This window comes from Cyprinodon variegatus, unplaced genomic scaffold (assembly GCF_000732505.1).
Source record: "Cyprinodon variegatus isolate N-32 unplaced genomic scaffold, C_variegatus-1.0 Scaffold4, whole genome shotgun sequence".
In the NCBI taxonomy this organism is placed as follows: domain Eukaryota; kingdom Metazoa; phylum Chordata; class Actinopteri; order Cyprinodontiformes; family Cyprinodontidae; genus Cyprinodon; species Cyprinodon variegatus.
Genome location: NW_015150457.1, coordinates 1,633,041 through 1,639,017, shown reverse-complemented (window position 1 = coordinate 1,639,017; position 5,977 = coordinate 1,633,041).

Below are 5,977 nucleotides of genomic sequence, written 5' to 3'. Positions count from 1 at the left end.
ATATATATATATATATATATATATATATATATATATAATTTGTTTTAGTCTCAGACTTGGAAAAGATATTTCTAATCTTCTAATCTTTAATCCAGTAACTAATTTTACGTGGAATTTGAAAAGTTTAAAATGTCATTGGTCTGTTCTGCTTCCTTTTCCTTGATGAAGTGAATCTGCTACTGCTGCTTTGTCTGAAATGAACTGTTATATAATTGTATTTGAATGTATTTTTATATTGTTGTGTGTGAGCAAACCAAAGGCAAATTTCTACCATCATAGTGTGTGATAGACAATAAAGATTTTTTTCTATTTCTCTTTCTATTAAATGACATTCTGATCAAAAAATAACTCCAAGGGTTTTTACATTATTATTACAGTACAATATCATGCTGCCAAGATAAAGCAGCTGACTATGCAGTTTTTCTGTGCAAGACTTTAGTCCAAAGACAATATCCTCTGTCTTTTATCAATTTCTTAAGTCAAAGGCGTAATCTTCCTCTTATTTCCTCACTATGCGCGGAATCAAAGAGTTTATATACGTTGTAGAACCATCTGGAATAAAAAGAAATTTTTCACATCATCTCAACGTTCACTAAAAGTTACCTGCCTTTAATCAACTCATGTTCTTTCCTGTCTGTAGCTGAAATTACTTGCAAGCTATAATTTATTTTCCCTCACAGAATTAATGGGGATACAGTCCTGCTTTTTTTTTTTTTTCAGGAATATTTAAATTCCTGTTTAATTTGATTCCACAGTAAATTATACTTTTGGTGGCTAAATGGCCTGAAAAGCATTATTTGTTTAGCTTCATATCTATCTTATCGCAAGTTAGCTACTGTTAAACATAAAGTTCTAAAAAACTCTAATTTGCTTTACTGTTTTTTATTTCTAACAAGTAAAAAACATAATCACATCTATACATTTATATTGCAACCTATTTGTCCCACCGCACATACTTAAACAGTGCGGTTTAGTATTCAGTGTTTTCAGATATGTAATCATTTTGAATAGCTATTGCATTCACTAATTATAACGAATCTTTTATATTTCAGAATCCAATTTTCAGACCCATTTAAATTATAACAGGAACATTTAATTTTTCATAATTTTAGATCATAACCAAGTAACTTTATAATCACTTTAACCAAAAACTAATGACTTTGATTGTGCAGTAAATTAGTTAATTACTTAGTTACTGTTTTTTTGGATGAGTAACCAGCTAGTCACTGTTCACTGTTTCTATTTTAACGCAACGGTCCCAGCAGTGGTCTGTGAGTGTTATACACTGCACATTTTTCATGACTGGTGTGACAAATATATATGTTTTCTGTATGTACAGGTGTGCAAAAAAGTGATAAATCCCATACAAGATTCTTGTGACTCCACATTTTGGTGATTCCAGCAACTAAGGACACCTGCAATCAATGTGAGGTGACAATTGCAGGAGTTGAAAAATCTGAACCTTCGTGTCAATTTGCAACAACCAATCAGGGACTAGATATAGCTGTGATGTAAGGTAAAGGGGCGCAATGGAGACAAAGTTACCTTCAATGAAAGTTAAAGATAGAGAAAATAATGTTGACAATCATTATTCACTGTCCTCCCTTAGCTACGGTGCAGACGCCAGCTGACTCTCTACTGCTATGTAGGGGTGTGCAAAATAATCGTCATGATGATGCATCGTGATTCTAATTTTCGTGATCTACTGCATCGATTCTTGACGCCAAGTATCGATTATTAATTTTAAAAAATGAATAAATAAAATTGCATGAATGGTTGGAGAACATCAGCCAAAAACAAGTGTAATACAACTTCCAGTCCAGTAGATGTCGCTGCAAATGTGTTGACGCACGCTGCCTTGTGTCACAAGCATTTCCGGCCGCGGGATACTGTGCAGAGTCATTCAAAAACAAAACATGGAGGAGAAAATATTGCAATGCATCGCAATAATTCAAGTATCATGATGCATCGTGATAGAATCGCGTCGTGGCCTGTGAATCGTGATTCGAATCGAATCGTGACTTCTTTGGCAATACCCACCCCTACTGCTATGTTGCTCTCTGCTGGGTGGATTGCTCCTATTGTAAGCTTCCAGAGCTGGCTGTTGTCATAATCTTATTCAATAATCTGACCCACATGCAGGAAACCACTCAGAGAAGCCAGGGGAAGGTTTAACAGGTTTATTGAAAACAAGTTGAGATGGGTCCAGTGTTGCTCTGAATGCCGGCGAACCTGGACTGAAAAGTGAAAGGGGAAGTTTCTGTTCAGGCTCAGTGGGAAATTTGAGCTTTGATTTGCAAAAGGCAGAAAAAGCAACTGGACTCACGTTTCCAGAAAAGGTGTCTTTCCCTGAATCCAGTCGGTGTGGGTTGTTCCAGAAATTGGTTAGCTCGTTGGAGGGTGGACAGGGTTTACCCAGGTTAAGTTGTTTCCTTGAGGAGCGGAGGAGCTGATTGCCACTTAGTTTTCCTTTGGTACTTGAACGGTTCTTGTGGAGATTAATCCCCTGCTCAGTGTGAAGCTCAAACAATCCTTTTGGGGAAAAGTAGGTGCAAACCTCCAGTTTGAATCCCTTGCTCAGAATGAAGCTCAAGACGACCCTTCCAGGGGGGAAGGTCCAAAACATCCAGTTTGCAGGATGACTTCCTGCCGAGAGGCAAAGAGAGAGTTTGAATCAGCAAAACTCAGCTTGGCTAGAGTACCCAAAACTGGCAAACACTCTGGCGTCGAGGTAGTGGCAGTCAGAAGCTTAAGAGTCCTCGAGTAATGAGGCAACCATCTGCAGGTGTGTGAAAGGGCCAATGAGAACCAGGCGCCACCTGGTGGTGGAGGGAGAAAACACAAAAACACAACCCACACAAACTGGATTCCTAACAGCTGTAGGCAGCTACTGCCTCTCCCCCCCATGACACTTTCTCTTCTTGGATGACTTGTCCAATCTCTGGCAGTTATGTCCCTTTGCTCCAGAGCTTGGCACTTTTTGCCAGGGTTCTTCTTCTAATCCCCTGTTTCTCCTATCAGAGCCCCAGAACGCTGTCTCACCTTATCACTGTTGTCAAGGCGATCCTTCGCTGAAGTGGTATATTTTTTCGGGTCCCATTTTTTTGCGGCTTTGTTTAGCTTACCAAAGTAAATGAAGCACCAGTTCCACCATAGTTGACAGCTGACACCAACTGTTGCAAGGTTTCTGAAAACCTTTCTGAAAAAAAGAAATAGATAACAGCAGCAGTGCATAAAGGAGTAAATCCAAAACCAAAGTATCAATCTCACCACAGTATCTTCACTCAAATACCGATACCAACTTCGTATCAACATTATCAATTTTTTTGGTTGTTCTGTCTACCACAACAAGGGTTGAAGCCTGTATAACTTCTTACGTTTGGCGTAAGAGACAAAGGGAAACAATGCCAAGCAATCCATGGCAAGCAGCTAATGTTGCTAAAGCTACATTCACATGAACAAGCATAAACATAAGTCAAATTCTCTTGGTTATCCTTGAGAGAAAAAAGAGGGTTCTGGACAAGGGTGCAGATGAGCTCAATAAAAAAAAAAAAAAACACAGAAACCCTTAAAATCAAATATGAAAAAAAAAATCCTAAAGTATTGTGTATATAAATTTCCAGGTTATGACTCCATTATTATTTTATTTTTAACATCTGACATAAACGTAATACATACAGTGGGTAATTTACATTAGAACACCACAAAGACTGATGTTTCCTGCATATTTACTGTACCTGAACTCCAAATAGCGCAAATGTCTCAACAGAAAAACACCCTGTTCAAATAAGGACTTTCCGACTGAAATAAAATATAGATGTAGTGTGTCTTTCTTTGTTGCTTTTTGATTGAATTGTGCCTGAGATTACTCAGGGAGGGTAGAATTGCCATATGATTTACTAAAGTAAGAGTAGGGGTACTCCGGCTTCCTCCCACAGTCCAAAAACAAGACCGTTAGGTTAATTGGCTTCTCTAAATTCTCCTTAGGTGTGAGTGTGTGTGTGAATGGTTGTTGTCCTGTTTGTCTCTGTGTTGCCCTGCGATGGACTGGCGACCTGTCCAGGGTGTATCCCACCTTTCGCCCATAGACAGCTGGAGTTAGCATTTTCTCACTTTTCTCCATAAATGAATCTGCAAAGTGTTTCTTGCAGTTTTATTCAGCCCTCTCCACTCTGATACTAAATACAGTCCATAGAAACCAAAATCAAGTTTGTGGTTTTCTGCTCTTTAAAACTTTGTGAACAATCACATGTTCAGACCTATTCAGAGAATCGCGTGCATTGAAAATGTCATTCACATGAAAGTTTCCTGAAATATCTCTACTGCTCCTAACACTGTTTCACTTCTTAGACACGAAGACTTCTCTTAAAAAGTATGGTTTGTGGTGCTCAGACAGACTGACAACTGATAAGCATCTGTCAGTGTCCATGTTCAGACAATGTGGTTAATGTACGTAATACATGGTGTGCCAGCCCGAGTTAGCTGCACTTGTAAAAAACAAGAGTACTGAGAACATAGACTTTTTTTTAACTGCCTAATGATTATTTAATGTAATAATAAAATAAGCTGAGAAAGAGGACTAATTAAAAAATTTTGCTTTATTCCTAAATAAAATGATACAGCAACTGCATAGGCAACAAGTCTTGGTAATAATCATACCCTTAGAACTATTTCCCATTAAGTCACTTTAAAATCAAAATCTTCATTGTATTTTATTTGGATTTTATGTGATGTAGCAGTACTGAATGCATTTAGAGTAAAAGGAAAACAACTCATGCTTTTCAAAATTCACTGCTTAAGTTAATATGTTATAGATGCACTTTTGGTACACATGCACAGGAAAACATTTTCACCACAGTTCTGTCTCCCTGCTCGACAACCAGTTTTTCCCTGTAATCTGCATGTTTCACCTTACTGGGTGAGCGTGAGGAAAGAGTAAACCTTTATGGTAATGCTCGACAGAGACTTTTTAGAAAAACAGATGATGTGAAGTTGTCTGAACAACAAGGTAAAGGAGATTGAGAAATGGGGAGTGTTGGCCTACTGGTTAGAGCAGCACGGTTGTGTGCTGAGAAGGTTATAAGTACCCAGTTCGATCTCCACAGCCTGCACTCTGGGTCCCTGAGCAAGATGCAGATACATTTCTACAATGTGAGATCAATAAAGTTCAATTATTATTATTATGAGACATTAAGGAGGAACCTTTACTGTACAGCTGTCCTGACAATGTGGGATATTACTATAGCTTATGTCTCCAGAATGCCGCTGCTGGGTCATCAGCACCACTTCTACAGAAGCTGCCCACTTCTATTTTCTCAGCTCACGTTACTGAGGGTTGGGAGGAGGCCTCAAATATTTCAATTGAGGATTGGGAGGACTCTTTTGCCCAGGTCTGACCCCCACTGTTTGCTTCATACACAAGACGGTTTCAAGGACATGGTCCTTCATGTCCTAGTTTCTGCCACACTCAAGCCGGTCACACTCAAACAGCGTCCTAACCCGCTACCGTCAAGCCAGTGTCCAAGCAAGCCAAACAGCTGGAAGACTTCAAATAATTCTGTGTTTATCCAGGGCATTGCCTGCTCTCAGAACTACATGCCTGCCATGAACAACCTCCAACCTTTTTGCCTGCACAAGTCAACAGCAGGTTGCCTGCACAAACTGTAAGCATGGGTCAACCTCTGGGTTGCCCAGCTAAACTTTGTGTTTTGTGTTTGTTTCTGGCCTTCTTTCCTGCCCTAGGTGTGAGTGTACATAGTTGTGCATCTCTTTGTTGCCCTCTGATGGACCCTTTGACCTTTCCAGTGTGTACCAAACCTTTTGGTCATAGACTGCAGGAAATAGGCACCAGTGCCCATTGAGTGATGCATCGTGAAATTCACAAGCCAGGTCAGGGATGTGGACTAGTGTCCCTGAGTGTTTTAAACTGCAGAATCTATACTTGTACTTAAGTAAGAAATGTGTGTACTTTGAGATG